Here is a 16628-nt window from a genome sequence, read left to right on the forward strand (position 1 = left end):
GAATATCTTTTAACATTTCTCCTCAATTTCCATGACATGCACTATACACTGTGTTCCGATAAATACATGTGATGTAAAAGGATAAAATGAGCACTAAAATCTTCAGCTTTGACTTATCCATAGATATAATTCTAACATTTTACTTTTTTCACGGAAAAAATATAATCAAAGATTCAAAGAATGACACTTTCCATGAGCATGGATGAGTAAGTAACTTAGGAGTGAATCAAAGCCAGAGAGTTGCATTAGGTCATTATGTACAATGGAAAAATGAACTTGTACCTCTCACTGTGAGTCAGCCAAACCACACAAAGAGCCACCTCATTTTCCTCAGAACATGAGAATATCCAAATAATAATAATAAACTAAATGTTTACTTATTCACTCAATAAATACATTGACAAACAGCAATAAGATTATGATACAAGCTTAGTAATTCTTAAAAAGAGAATGTATACCTTAAAAGCAGCTTTAACTATTTTGATAATTGCAATCCAACTTTAAAATTTGGGTACCTCATGAGATAGGATGCCTCTGTAGCACTTAGTGAAGATGCTACCTTCATTGACAAGAGAGCTTCTCCCATCAGTGTAGGTACTCTCCCTCCTCAAGAGGTAGTAGCTCCCATTGTTATAGCACTGCCTACAGCCTATCTAAGGCCTGGTCTACACTACGCGTTTATACCGATTTTAGCAGCATTAAACTGATTTAACGCTGCACCCGTCCACACAACGAGGCCCTTTATAGCAATATAAAGGGCTCTTTAAACCGGTTTCTGTACTCCTCCCCGACGAGAGGAGTAGCACTGAAATCGGTATCACCATATCGGATTAGGGTTAGTGTGGCCGCAAATTGAAGGTATTGGCCTCCGAGTGGTATCCCACAGTGCACCACTGTGACCGCTCTGGAAAGCAATCTGAACTCGGATGCACTGGCCAGATAGACAGAAAAAGCCCCGCGAACTTTTGAATTGCATTTCCTGTTTGCCCAGCGTGGAGCTCTGATCAGCACGGGTGGCGATGCAGTCCCAAATCCAAAAAGAGCTCCGGCATGGATCGTACGGGAGATACTGGATCTGATTGCTGTATGGGGAGACAAATCTGTTCTATCAGAGCTCCATTACAGAAGACAAAATGCCACAGCATTAGAAAAAAATCTCCAGGCTATGATACAGAGTCCACAGCACAGTGCTGTGTGACAAGTGTAATGGAAAGCCAAAGAATCAAATGGACACTCATGGAGGAAGGGAGGGGGGACTGAGGACTCCAGCTATCCCACAATCCCCACAGTCTCTGAAAAGCATTTGCATTCTTGGCTGCGCTCCCAATGCCTGTAGGGTCAAACACATTGTCCGGAGTGGTTCAGGTTATATCTTGTTAATTTACTCCCTCTCATGAAAGAAAAGGGAAAAAAATAGTTTCTTGACTTTTTTATATGTCACCGTATGTCTACTGCATGCTGCTGGTAGACGCAGTGCTGGGGCACTGAACAGCAGCATCCTCTCCACTCCCTTCCCCGGTGGCAGATGGTACAGTGCAGTAGGACTGGTAGCCATCCTCGTCATCAGTCCGTGAGTGCTCCTGGCTGGCCTCAGGTGAGGTCGGCCTGGGGCGCCTGGGTAAAAATAGGAATGACTCCCAGTTATTCCCAGCAGATGGTACAGAACAGCTGGTAATCATCCTCATCATAGCAACTGGGGGCTGAACTCCATCAGCCCCACCCCCTTTCATGTCTAAAGAAAAAAGATTCTGTACTGCCTGGACAATCATAGCAGCGGGATGCTGCGCTCCTCTCCCCTTCACCATTTAATGTCCTGCCTGGACTATCATAGCAGCTGGAGGCTGCCTACCCCTCATTTTATCTCACTAAAAAGTCAATGTTTCTTATTCCTGCATTCTTTATTACTTCATCACACAAATGGGGAGACCCTGCAACGGTAGCCCAGAAGGGTTGAGGGAAGAAGGAAGTAACGGGTGGGGTTGTTGCAGGGGCACCCCCTAGAATGGCATGCAGCTCATCATTTCTGTGGGATCTGACATGGAGTGGCTGTGCTTTCTGGTTCTCTGGTACACTGCTTCTCTAGTACACTTGCCCCATATTCTAGGCAGGACTGACTCTATTTTTAGATACAACATAAAGGAGGGAATGACCCGGGGAGTCATTCCCATTTTTGTCTTTGCGCCCCTGGCTGACCTCAGTGAAGGTCAGCCAGGAGCACCCATGACAGCAGCAGATGGTACAGAACAACTGATAACCATCATCTCATCGCCAATTTACAATGGCACAGCAGACGGTACAGAACGACTGGTAACCGTCTCTGCTACCTTGCAAAGGCAAATGAATGCGGCTGTGTAGCGCTGCAGTACCGCCTCTGTCAGCGGCATCCAGAACACATACGGTGACAGTGACAAAAGGCAAAATGGGCTCCATGGTTGCCATGCTATGGCGTCTGCCAGTGCAATCCAGGGAAAAAGGGCGTGAAATGATTGTCTGCCATTGCTTTCATGGAGGAAGGAATGAGTGACGACATTTACCCAGAATCACCCGCGACACTGTTTTTGCACCATCATGCATTGGGATCTCAACCCAGAATTCCAAGAGGCGGAAGTGACTATGGGAACTATGGGATAGCTATGGGATAACTACCCACAGTGCAACGCTCCAGAAATCGACGCTAGCCTCGGTACATGGATGCACACCACCGAATTATTGTGCTTTGTGTGGCTGCGTTCACTCGACTTTATACAATCTGTTTTACAAAACCGGTTTATGTAAAATCTGAATAATCCTGTAGTGTAGACGTACCCTAACACAAGTGCTGAAGATCAGTCATTAATGGTGGTAAAACAATCTAGATCCTTGGATGGAAAGCACAATAAAGAATCTTCATGTTCATGATTCTAAGGAATAATAGAAAGGAAAACAACACAATAAAGATAACGGATTTCAAGAAGGCAGAATTTAGCAAACTCAGAGAGCTGGTGAGTAAGATCCCATGGGAAGCATGTCTAAGGGGAAAACAGTTCAAGAGAGTTGGCAGTTTTTCCAAGGGCTGGTCCACACTACGGGGGGGAAATCGATCTTAGATACGCAACTTCAGCTACGTGAATAACGTAGCTGAAGTCGAATATCTAAGATCGGATTACTCACCCGTCCACACCGCGTGGGATCGATGTTCGCGGCTCTCCCTGTCGATTCCGGAACTCCGTTGGGGTTGATGGAGTTCCAGAATCGATATAAGCGCACTCGGGGATCAATATATCGCGTCTAGATTAGACACGATATATCGATCCCCAAGCAATCGATTTTAACCCGCCGATACGGCGGGTAGTCTGGACGTGGCCCAAGAGACATTATTAAAGGCATAAGAACATACTATCCCACTGCATAGGAAATATAGGAAGTATGGCAAGAGACTGCCCTGGCTTAACCAGGAGATCTTCAATGATCTAAAAATCAAAAAAGAGCCCTAAAAAAGTGGAAACTGGATCAGATTACAAAGGATGAATATAAACAAACAAGCATATAGGGACAAAATTAGAAAGACCAAGGCATAAAATGAGATTAAACTAGCTGGAGACATAAAGCGTAACAAGTAAATATTCTACAAATATATTTGAAGCAATAGGAAGACCAATGACAGGGCAGGTCCATTACTCAATGAGGGGAGAAAAACAAGAACAGAAAATGTGGAAATGGCAGAAGTGCTAAATTACCTTTTTGTTTCAGTTTTCACCAAAAAGTTTAGTAGCAATTAGATGCAGGGCCAGCTCTAACATTGTTGCCGCCCCAGGCAAAAAAAAAAAAGAGCGCTGCCCCACCCCTGCAAGCGCCGGCCTGCTGAACCCCTCCCCAAGCGTCGCGTCGCCCAAGTACCCGCCCCCCGAGCATCACGCCGCTCAGGTCCCCGCCCTCCCGAGCGTCACATCACGCTGGCCAAGCCCCCCTGCCTCCTCCAAGCATCGCGACTCCCAAGCCACCCAGGCCCTCCCTAGCCCCACACCGCGCCGCCCAAGTCCCCGCCCCCGAGTGCTGTGCTGCCTAAGCCCCTCACCCCTCCAGAGCACCGCGTCACCCAAGACCCCGCCCCCCCCAGCACCACGCCATGCCACCCAAGCCACCCCCTCGCCTCCCCAGCACTGCCCGGATGAACCAAAAAAAACAAAATTAACCCCCAAGTGCCACCCCATCCCAAGGTGCCGCCCCAAGCACGTGCTTGGTAGGCTGGTGTATGGAGCTGGCCCTGATCGGATATCTAACATAGTGAACGCCAGTGATCCTCAAGTAGGATCTGAGGCTAAAATAGGGAAAGAACAAGTTAAAAATTACATAAACAAGTCAGAAGGCTTCAAGTTGGCAGGACCTGCTGAAATACATCCTAGAATACTCGAGGAGTATTCCTGACTGAGGAGATATCTGACCCACTAGCCATTATCTTGGCAAATTCAGGGAAGACAGGAGCAATTCCAGAAGACTGGAAGAGGGCAAATATATAAAAAGGACAATAAGAACATCCCAGGAAATTACAGACCAATCAGCTTATCTTCAGTACCTGAAAAGATAATGGAACAAATAATTAAGCAATCAGCATGGATTTATCAAGAACAAATTGTGTCAAACCAACCTGATAGCTTTTTTTGACAGGGTAACAAGCCTTGTGGACAGAGGGGAAGCAGTAGACATAGTGTATCTTGACTTTGGTAAAGCTTTTGATACTGTCTCGCATGACCTTCTCATAAACAAACTAGGGAAATACAACCCAGATGGAGCTATTATAAGGTGGGTGCATAACTGGTTGGAAAACCGTTCCCAGAAAGTAATTGCCAGTGGTTCACAATCAAGCTGGGAAGGGCATATTGAGCGAGGTTCTTCAGGGATCAATTCTGGATCCAGTTATGTTCAATATCTTCATCAATGATTTAGATAATGGCATAGCGAGTACACTTATGAAGTTTGTGGACCAAGCTGGGAGGGGTTGTAAGTGCTTTGGAGGATAGAATTAAAATTCCAAATCATCTGAACAAACTGAAGAAATGGTCTGATGTAAATGGGATGAAATTGAATAAGGACAAATGCAAAGTACTCCATTTAGGAAGGAACAGTCTATTGAACACATACAAAATGGAAAATGACTGCCTGGCAAGGACTACTGCAGAAAGGGATCTGGGGTTATCGCTAAATTTGAGTCAACAGTGTAACATTGTTGCAAAAAACACAAACATCATTCTGGGATGTATTAGCAGGAGTGTTGCAAGCAAGACACAAGAAGTAATTTTTCTGGCTGATTAGGCCTCAACTGGAGTCTTGTGTCCAGTTCTGGGCACCACATTTCAGGAAAGATGTGGACAAACTGGAGAAAGCCCAGAGAAGAGCAACAAAAATTATTAAAGATCTAGAAATCATGACCTATGAGGGAAGATTAAACAAATCCAATTTTTTCAGTCTGGAAAAGAGAAGACAGAGTGGACATGATAACAGTTTTCAACTACATAAGAGGTTGTTACAAGGAGGAGGAAGGTAAATTGTTCTCATTAATCTCTGAAGAAAAGACAAGAAACAATGGGCTTAAATTGCAGCAAGGGTGGTTTAGGTTGAACATTAGGAAAAACTTCCTGACTGTGAGGGTAATTAAATGGGTTGAACTTCCTGAGGTTGTAGAATCTCTGTCACTGGTGGTTTTTAAGAACAGGTTAGACAAACATCTGTCAAGAATGGCCTAGTTATTACATAGTCCTGCCCTGAGTGCAGGAGATTGGACTAGATGACTTCTGAAGATCCCTTCCAGTCCTACACTTTTGTAACTCTATGTCCTACTGAACATTTTGCTTTGCAACCGGATTCAGTGTTGTTGCTATATTTCCACACTAGTGGACATTTTTTTAAAAAAACACATTAGCTAGACAATAGTACTTCATCCCTCTACTTACTTTGACAAAAAAAATGTGCTTCTTTCAAATATTCAATTAATCAAAATGTACTAAAAAGTTAACAGTAGCCAAATCCTGCAGTCCTTTTGCAGACAAAACTCTCACTACACGTTTTGAATATGTTGGGATGGCAAGAAATGGCCCCCAGTCTTCATTAGAAGCTCTCTCATGCATTCACACTACTTAGGGCAGGTCTATACTAGAAGCACTACATCGGCACTGGTGCACCGCTGTGGCACATCTGGTGAAGACGCGCTATACCGATGGGAGAGCACTCTTCCGTCAGCATAATTACTCCATTTCTGCGAAAGACAGAAGCTATGTCAGTAGGAGACATTCTCCCACTGACATAGTGCCAGCTTGGACAGCGCTTAGGTCACTGTAACTTGTGTTCCTCAGTGGGTGTCTTCTTCCATACCCCTGGGCAACATAAGTTAGATCAACTTAAGCAGTAGCGTAGACCTGCCCTTACATGAGGAACTGTAGGGCATGGTCTTATTTCTACACTATGGCTCTCATTTAATTTGTGTGTATGCATTTTCCAGTACTGAAAGCTCAAATTTGGCATGCATACAGCCTATGGAATTGCAAGGGCATAAATGAGGGTAGACTTTTAAATATTTGTTGCATTCAGGTAACATACAGATATCCTCTAACAGCCTCAGACTGTAACCCAAACTGAGTAGCTTAATATTTCATTTACATTGTCATTTTAGCAACAAGTTTAGTGTCTGGGGTAGAGTTTTACTTCTTTAGAAATTCTTCATATGTTTAATTCCTTGAATGGTCAATGGATCATCACTCAATTTTCAAAGCCCAATTGTCAATCACTTCAGTATTTCATGATAATATGCATCTTTGTTCAAGCAGCAATACATACAGGGCTGGATTCCTCTCTCTTTTTCTCCTGCGTAACCCAACCAATTTTGTATTAGCAGGTGTGATTCTGTTTCATGTGCAGAGACATTTTGGAAGGCCTCCTCTCACCTCCACATCAATCCCCAGAGATACCAGAGTGGGAGTGGAGTCTGCCTCTGGAGAACGGCCAAGGTGGCTACAGTGCAGCTCTGCATCCATTGCCAAGGGGAGAACCTCTTCCCTCCAGCATGAAGCCATGTTCTTTGGGTGCGGAACATTGTCAAGCTATATAGGTATAGCTTGGCTCCTCACCCATTAACACGGTAATCCAGCATTTGGCCTTTTGCATGTACAAGTCAAGTTAGATAGAGAACAGTTCAGCCATATAAAGATGTGATTATCTGTTAAGCTGGCCATCTGAATTAGCATTTTATAGTCAAGGCAAGTGAGACAACTAGTGCTAATGTAGTTTAAGTACCTAAGGCTACATCTACCCCGCACATCCCTTACAATGGAATGAAAGGTATGAGTAGCTACACCCCGCAGTGAAAAGCGGACTGAATCCGCACCGGGGTATGCAGCTATATTTGTCAGTGAAGTCTCTGGCACGGGGAGGCGGCAGGGAAAGAGTCCGGCAGTATAATAGCAGTATAGATAAGGGAAGACATTGGTTGGGAAAGCAGAGATCTGGGTAAGTACCTAAAGGGTTCAGGCATATCTTTACACTACTTACCTAAGCAGTGCTTCACCATCTACACTGGGCTAGTGGAGCATAGTGTATCTACTCTACATGATGCCAAAAGAAGTGTGCAGTGTTGACATACCTTAAGTCCTAGTTTTGGCTCTACTGTGATCCCCAAAACTCCCTGTCAAGGTTTTTTCCCCCACTTTGAACTTTAGAGTACAAGAAGTGGGGACCTGCATGAACACTTTTAAGCTTAATTACTAGCTTAAATCTGGTACGCTGCCACCAGCCAGAATTTAGTGTCTGGCACACTTTCTGTTCCCCCAAAACCTTCCCTGGGGAACCCAGACCCAAACCCCTTGGGTCTTAAAACAAGGAGAAATTAACCATCCCCCTCCTTTTCCCCCCAGACTTTCCCCTCCCTGGGTTGCCTTGAGAGGCTTCACACCGATCCAAACTCCTTGGATCTTAAAACAAGGAGGAATTAACCATCCTCCCTCCTTTCCCCCCACCAATCCCTGGTGAGTTCAGACTCAATCCCTTGGATTTTAAAACAAGGAAAAAATCAATCAGGTTCTTAAAAAGAAAGCTTTTAATTAAAGAAAGAAAAAAAAGTAAAAGTTATCTCTGTAAAATCAGGATGGAAAATGCTTTACAGGGTACTCGGATTCATATAGACTAGAGGGACCCCCCGCCCCTAGCCTTAGATTCAAAGTTACAGCAAACAGAGGTAAAAATCCTTCCAGCAAAAAGACACATTTACAAGTTGAGAAAACAAACATAAGACTAATCCGCCTTGCCTGGCTACTACTTACAATTTTGAAACATGAAAGACTGATTCAGAAAGATTTGGAGAACCTGGAATGATGTCCTGTCCCTCTCAGTCCCAAGAGCAAACAACGAACCAAACAAAAAGCACAAACAAAGACTTCCCTCCACCAAGATTTGAAAGTATCTTGTCCCCCTATTGGTCCTCTGGTCAGGTGTCAGCCAGGTTTACTGAGCTTCTTAACCCTTTACAGGTAAAAGAGACATTAACCCTTAACCATCTGTTTATGACACTCCCATCATATCCTGTAGGTTCCACAACTCACACAGTGCCTAAGTTTTCAGGGTAAAAGTTCCCTCTGCACCTTAAGTTACTCCTGCCTTGCTCCAGGCATCCAGATATCTATCTCCCACCTAAGCCCCAGAGCAAACCACGAACTAGGGAAAGATAGAAGTGTGGCTGCCTATCTCATGCATGGGGCCCAATCTGGTAGGCAGCCTCTGAGCATGATCCAGTCCCATTCAGAATATGGCCTGAAAGGCAAGAGGAAATGATGGTGCGTCCCATCTTATAGCTGTCGTGCAGCCTGGTAAATAACAGATCTGCATTTTTCTTTCGCCCCTAAAAGTACGTGGCAATCTACATGGCGTCACGAACAGGATGCACGGAGGTTGGGCCATGCCCGTGGCACACTGTAGATCGCGCAGATAATGAAACTGAACAGTTCCAACATTTGCAGTTTCACCTTCTTACTAGCCAAAATTCGACTAATCCAAAAATAGAATGGATCTGTTCTCTTGGCTTGGGCAAAACTCTAAAAGGTTATACTGTACTATTAACCCTGGCAGATATGGGATGCCTCCTTCGGTGCCACCCGAGCTTTAGGAGTCAGCCAGCCAATTGTTCCCTGCAGCCTCAGTGCACGGAGACTGTGGAAAACCTCGGTGCTGCAGATCCCTCTCAACTTTGGAGAGAATGTAGCCGCATTGTTAGAAAATCTGGAGGCACCGTTTCCAAATTAATTCCCCCACCTCGGGTAATACCTGCTGATCCGGCACATAAATTATTATGCCAAATGATAAAAGAATTAAATTTGATTAAGAAAACCCAAAAATTGCGACTCGATGAATATAAATCTGAGGATGTTTCCACCATCCTGTTTAGCATGATATGCAAGGCCCTTGATCTGTGTTCTGTCCTCCATGGAGGCACAATGTTTGCAGCTAAACAGGCAGCCCCAGGCTCTCCTAAAGGTAATAATGAGAAGAAGACAAAAAAGGTAGAGCCCATCACTACCCCTCCCCCAAGTCCCTCTCGGAAAATTTTGCCACCCCCATATGAAGCTCCTAAAACTCCTCTGTATCCAGCTCTGCCAACAGCCCCAGAATTTGCAGAATCTGAAACCGTAGCAGAAGCTTTGCCTATTGCAATAACTAAAACTAAAATAGACGCACAAACAGGCAACACCATGCAGGTTGCTGAACTGCGAACACGTACTAAGGCCGAACTTAAAGAGTTTTTAAAGGAAACGCAATGAAAAGCCGACGAGGCACCTATGGTTTGGGTTGGGCAGCTAGCCTTAGAACATGGAGCAGAATTGGTGGACCGCGAGGAGGCCGGCACCTTATCCAAAATGGCCAATTGGGCACGAGGCTTCCCGGGTCACGCTTTATTAAATAATCGCATTTGGCCACTTACCACCCCGGCAGCTGCCATTTTAGCAATGAAAGGCAGTTTTAAAGGATTATATATCCCTCCGAGAACCTTAGTTACTCCACACGATCTAATATGGGCAGTCGCAGGAGCTTCCATAGCCCTGTGGGATCCACTACAAAATCCACTTAATTTAACTGTTCAACAGCAATTGGTGGCCACACCCTTTATACGCGTTACTGATCCCACCCAAATTCCTGTCTCAGCAGAGGCGGTTAATTTGGCATTAGAAGCTGCCCCTGGAGCTGACACCGGTGTCATGCTGCACTTGCATGAGGCCGTTCGCAGACCCATCTTAGTAAAATAAGTTGTTACTGCCACCCCCACCTGTTGTTCTCCCAGTTGATTTGCCACCAAAAAACCCTCCAAAAAGTCAGTTTAATCCCCCAAAATATCCTGAGCGAACGAAAGCTGAACGGGCACTATTTGGCTTCCTTCTTAACAAAGGGATCCCCAAAGAAGCCCTGCGTAAAATGTCAAACCAAGAGCAGCAAAATGTAGCCAAACAGCTAGGCTGGAAAAATTGGGAGGACTATGTTAGGACAAAAAACGAATAGGGGCCGGATGCTGCCCGGCCCAAATTAAAGATCCCACCGATGAATGCCCATACGCCACCCTGTTAGTTAACGGTGACACGCCCACTTCCTTTTTATTAGACACTGGAGCTCAAATTAGCGTTATTGAGCCCAACGTTCCCCACTGTCCTACTGGCTCCTTTATGTTTGTTCAAGGTCTCAATGCAGTACAAGAAAAACCCGTGGTTTTGGTTAAAATTGCCCACGGAAAATACCTAAGAAAAATAAAAGCCTTGTTGGGATCAAAAAACCTGCCAGGTGTCTCAGATATTAAAAAATTTAAACTGCATGATCAAATTCTGCAAGCCCTCCCTATAACCGTAGGCGATCATTCCCCCTATACCTCCGAAGTAGTTAACTCCCAGCCATGGAAATTTCCCCCTATTCCCACAAAATCCGAAGGGCTTCCCCTTATTGAAGCTTTGCTCACTCAGCTTCTAGAAGAAAAAAAAATAGAAAGGGTCACTGCATCCACATTTCTGTCCATGGGTTGGGGTATTCCCAAGCCCGGCGATCCCTCTAAATATCGCCTTGTCATTGATTACAGACAAGCTAACAGCCATGTAAAACCTATCGCATGTTCCAGCTCTGCCACCATTCCCGAAATACAGCGGCAACTAAGGGATGCAAGTAATCAGTGGGCATGTACTCTTGATTTAAAAGATATGTTTTACCAAATCCCACTCCAGGACGCACAAGGAATCTTAAACTTTGCTTTTAAGGGCGTCCAATATAAATGGAAAGTTTGCCCACAGGGGTTCTGTAATTCTCCTGCACTTGCATCGTCCCATCTCAATATCACATTACAAAAGGTAAAACCCCTACAGGATGTGTATGTGCTAACCTATGTAGATGACATTGTCATTTGTGGGCCCAATCCACAAGCAGTTCAAAGTACCACCCAAATGATAATTGATGCATTAGAAGCAGATGGGTGGCAAATTAACAAAACAAAGAGCCACCTGCAGGCCAACCAGCAATTCTCATTCTTGGGACTCCAATTCACTCCCACCACTCACACCCAAGCCCCAGCCAGTGTATTAGACCCTTGGACAGAAGCCCCTCCACAGAATAAACGAGAGCTTCAGCAGCTATTAGGTCTCCTTAATTATCACCGCCAATATATTCCGGCACAGCTAATTTTTAACCTAGAAATCCTACAAAGCTCTCTCTCTTCTAAACGCTCCCGAGAAGTATGGAACGCATCAGCACAACAAAGCTTAGAGAAACTAGCTGGCTGGTTCGCCTCTAACCCCCACCTCGCCCATTTTAATTCCCAAGAACCCCTCAACATCAATTTGTTTATTACAAAACACCATGTAGGGTTCACTGTACTGCAACATGGTAATGCTATTTACAATTGGGCCCATCACCTGTCTGGACCCCAGTACAATTATGGTCTAGTGGGAAAAATGCTACTGGCTGCGTCCAGTGCGCGTCACTGGTCCCAACTCCCTATCCCAGGCACCCTGTCTGGACCACGTGTTCACTTAATCCCGTGACTTACAAGTACCCCTCCACCCGAGTTTCATGGCACTACTCGCACCTGGCAGCTTCTATGTTTCCAGGTTGAGGTAGCTTGGCAGGCATGGACCCTAACTCCCAGCGATAATATCTTAACCCCCCCCCTTCACCAACCGTTATGCATTGAAGTAAAATATGATCCCTGGGTTGTGTCTGACGGGGGCACCTCACCATCCCCTAGGGCAGGAGTTCTTTGTTCCATATGTAATCACTTTAATGTGCAGTTGCTGCCCCCCTCCTGCTCCGCACAAGAATGCGAGGTGCAGGGCGTTCTTTTAGCTGCCCAACATGTTGCTAATGTCCACTCTGCCAACAAGCAAGTTGTTTTAGGTATCGATTCTCAATTTTGTTTAGACATTTTAATTGAGCAAGCCTCTCCCTCAGCTTTTGTTAAATTGTGGGACCAAATTTTTGCCCTAATTCATAAATTCTCTCACCCTTGGTTCATTACGCACTGTCCCTCCCATCGACCAGACTCTAACCCCCCGCATTCCAGTCTTGATCAAAGAATGAGAGAGGTCTCCCAAGTTCATATGGCAAATCCCGCCGTACAGGCAGACCCACTGTTGCACTGGCTCCACGAAGAATGGGGACACTTACCACCCACAAAATTGTACGACCTGTTATCTAGCTTTTCTAACCAAAAGCCTGACGTTAGCCGCAGTCAGTGCGAGCTCATTGTTCAGTCCTTCTTGCAGTGTGTGCAGGTAAAAACTATGAATCGTCCCCGATATGAGCGCTCTGCATACGCTGCAGAACACTTTGCCCCAGGTAGTACGTGGCAAGTTGACTAATAGGACCCTTGCCAGGTGCTCGTCGTTTTCCAAAAGCCTTAGTTACTGTCGATCTGGGGTCTCGACAAACCTTTTGTGTTCCTCTTAATAAAACCAATGCTGCTTCTGTCGCTGTGGCTCTTAAGCAAACAGCAGCTGCCTGGGGCACTCCCACTGAAGTCCAAGCAGATGGGGGACCACCCTTTACCAGCAAAAGCATTGAACAGCTCATTTTCGGATGGGGGGCTTCCCTTCACATCCATACTAAATATCATCCTCAAAGCAATGGTGTGGTAGAGCGAAAAATCGCAGTCCTTAAAACTATGTTGCGAACAGCAAACCCCAACCCTGATTTTAAAAACTGGAGCTCATTTTTACCCCAGGTACTTATCACACTCAACAAAAGTTACTCTCGCTGGCCTCACATTTCACCTACACCTAAGCCACCTTGGTCCCCACATGTTTAACACCGGCCGACTGGTTTGGCTTACAGAACCCCAAGACTCTGGCCATCGAAAACCTATAAAAACCACCATTCTCTGGGCCGGCAAGTACCCTAACACCTACTTAGTGGCTACAAGTACCCCCGGTAACAAGCTAGTTCATCATAACTGACTCAGCAAATGTAGTTCTTAATAAACAAACTAATGCCCCTGAGCAGGGCTCCTATTATTCTGTTTTACAGGTTATACTGCCCTTCCTCACAACATCTTTGCCCACAGAACCCTTAGGAGAAGGTGGACTACAAACATGGTTCACCGCCTACTGGGTGCAGGAGGTCAGCGGAAACCAGTCCCTGTCGGCGCTGAATCCAGAAGATTGTCTTGTTTGCTCTACTCAGTTCTCACCTAAATATCCATTACCCTTTCAATTTGTACCAATAGTTTATAATTTTTCTTCATTTAATTTGTCTAATGTAAATTGTTCTTCCTCCTATGTGCAGTGGGCTGCTTCTAGTGTTTGGAATAATTGTTCTTCACAATTTAATTCTTATGTGTTTCCAGTTCTTAATGCTTCAGGTCGAAGTGATCATAGCTTTCCTTTAATTGATAGTATTAGAGTTCCAGCATCTCATTGTTGGGTTTTTGTTGGTAATAGTTTAACCCCAGCCCCTACTTGGGTGGGTACTTATTCTAATTGTTCTATGTGGAGTTTCTCTTATGCTAATACCTCCCTAACTAAACCAACTCTTACTTACACCTACCCCCCTCCCCTTAATTGTTCTTATTGTCTTAATTATAACATTCTTTTTGGAACCTTTTATACCTCCATAACACATACGTATCTGTTCCATGCCCAGCATATGCATCATGCTGAGGCTGCATGTATCAATCGTGCATCCAGCTTTTCCTCGGTGAACAATAATAGGTGGAGCCATACCACAATTTCTTCCTTAAGACCTGGTCATTTTTGGATTTGCGGTAATGTCGCATTTGCTGTGCTTCCTCCCAACCCCCGGGGTATATGCACCATTGGCACCCTGTATCTACAGGGGGGAGATATTTATACCTTGCCATCTAGCCACCGACACCGTTGTGGTACCCGCTCGTTTTGGACTCGTTTGCAAACAGCAGCTTCCTCCCTCGCCTCCTCTGTTGTTAGTTTTAACCCTGTCGGTTATATAATGTTACGTGATCAAGTGCTGTTTCAATCCCTTGCTATTGAAATGCTTGCTAATACTAAGGCCAAAGGCCTCTCCTTAGTTAATCAGCAGTTAAATTCCCTTGTTCAGTATAGTATTCAAAATAGATTAATGATTCAATATTTGTTACAATCTCCCTCATTTTGTATTAAATTTGCTGAAGTATATCCCAAGTTTGCTGATAAATGTTGTGTTTCTTTGCCTTCTATTTCTCCTAATTTGTCCTCAATTGTTAAAGACCTGCAAACGTTGAGCTCTACTGTCAAAGAGTCACGAGAGTCCTTCCAGTTTTGGTCATGGCTCGATTGGTTTGGCCTTGCGCCCTACAAATCCTATTTCCAATCCCTGTTTGTGTCCCTTCTGGTTGGGCTCGCTCTTCTCTGTCTCGGATGTGCCTTCATTAAAGCCTGCATTCACAAGTTTGTTGCCTCGGCCTACATCGCTTCCATCCCCGAAGCGCATCCCCTCGTAGGTGGGAATGAGGAGTCGGACTCGGAAGTTTAGGTTTTCGGCCAAACTATTTCGGCCAGGGCACGGGGGCATGTTAAGATAAGTTCCTGTCTGCATCCTAAAACTTGCCCATACTGGTATTGCCCTGGCCTCTTCCTTTGTCAGTCACTGTTAAAGGCATTCTGAACTACATGCATTTCCTCACCTTTTGGGGGCGAAGCCAGACTTTCAGGCACCTGCTCCCCTACTTGGTGTAAACTTTGCTTGTACCAATCAGAAACGAACACACACAGTTTTGGGGCCCCGTCCCCTATGACACTTCTATGATGTCATAGTGGGTATTTTAGGCTAGTCTGCCATGTGCAGGCAGAAGAGGAGAAAGAAAAACGAATCCTGTGTACCTTGTGCACACCCGTAACCAAGCCTGATCACCTCGAAGCCTCTCTCAGCTCACGTGTTTTAAGCAGAGTTTCTACGTTTGCCTGTCGTTATGAGTTGGTTTGTATTCGTAAGTATTGGTTATTACTAAATGCTGCATCTGTGTTTATAAATATTGTTTACTGCATCTTTGTTTATAAATATTGTTTGATAGTAAATACTTTAGCCATTGTATGTTTTAAGTTCCATTAACCCTATTAGCTAATCATACGCTGCTCCCCTCCCTTGTAACTATCCCCAATAAAACTTTAAATTAATTAATTTTAGTTGTGTGCGTGCCTGCAGTTTGCATCATGACCCATTTCCTCCTTGCATCCCTTACCTATACAGTCTATTGCCACGTGCAGCCTGGTAAATAACAGGTCTGCATTTTTCTTTTGCCTCTAAAAGTACGTGGCAATCTACAGCTGTTAGCCCACTGGTTAGAGCATTCAGCGGGGATGAGGGATGCTCAGGTTCAGTTACCCCCTCCACCAAAGCAGGAGGAATGTTGGGGTACCCCTCTTTAAATCCTTTCCAGAGAGTGCGCCAACCCCTGAGCTATTCTGATGTTGGGTCTCCCTCAGCATCTCCTGTTGGAGATGTTCCTCTGTGGATAAATAATGAACAAGTGAGACTGGATCTGGGGTTTCCCACCTCTCAGGTGAGTGTCCTAACCACTGGACTATAGAGTCACTCCCATTGACAGTAGCCCACTGACTATTTATTTATCTATCTATCCACAGTGGGATGGCTTCAACAGGAGAGTCTGAGGGAGTCCCATATCCAATATCCCATTACTCAGTAGTTAGAGCTCTCTCTTGAGAGGAGGGAGACACCTGTTCAAATCTTCTCTTCCTTTACCTGGGAGCAGGGAATTGAACCTGAGTCTCTTACAGCCCAGGGAAGTGCTCTAACCACTGGCCTGTGGCATTAACACCACAGAGTTAGGTACCTAGCTCAGACAGGGAGGGTGGCATGCTCGCTCTTTCTCCACCATCTAGAACACTGGCTTTTGTGATCACATTCTTAGGGGCATGTCTCCCTGTCTGCATTCAGTGTACAGGGAGCGTAGGCACCTAACTTTGGTTTGTGGATCACAGTGTTGTTCCTGTGATTTTTTCCCCCTAGGCCCTTAAAAGTTAGGAACTGGGATACTCAGTGTTGGAATGCTTAAGTCCCTTGTGGATCCCATCCACTGTAATTACCAGAGTGGGACTACAACCAGGTGTAGCCACACTCCCTCCCTGTGTGCCCTTATGGTGTAGCACGGGGCAGCAGCTTCCCTCCTCTTC

At 45.1% G+C, this 16628-nt stretch overlaps 1 long non-coding RNA gene across 1 annotated transcript in view; it reads left to right on the forward strand.

Annotated features, from left to right (window-relative positions):
- The window catches only part of LOC115644394, a 63980-nt gene extending 49672 nt beyond the window's left edge, over positions 1 to 14308 (forward strand). The window contains exons 2-3 of the long non-coding RNA XR_003998489.1: positions 6866 to 7108; positions 13510 to 14308. This is a non-coding gene — a long non-coding RNA (uncharacterized LOC115644394). The remainder of the gene's footprint in view (positions 1 to 6865; positions 7109 to 13509) is intronic.
- The last annotated feature ends 2320 nt before the right edge of the window (positions 14309 to 16628 follow it).

This window comes from Gopherus evgoodei, chromosome 1, assembly GCF_007399415.2.
Source record: "Gopherus evgoodei ecotype Sinaloan lineage chromosome 1, rGopEvg1_v1.p, whole genome shotgun sequence".
In the NCBI taxonomy this organism is placed as follows: Eukaryota; Metazoa; Chordata; order Testudines; family Testudinidae; genus Gopherus; species Gopherus evgoodei.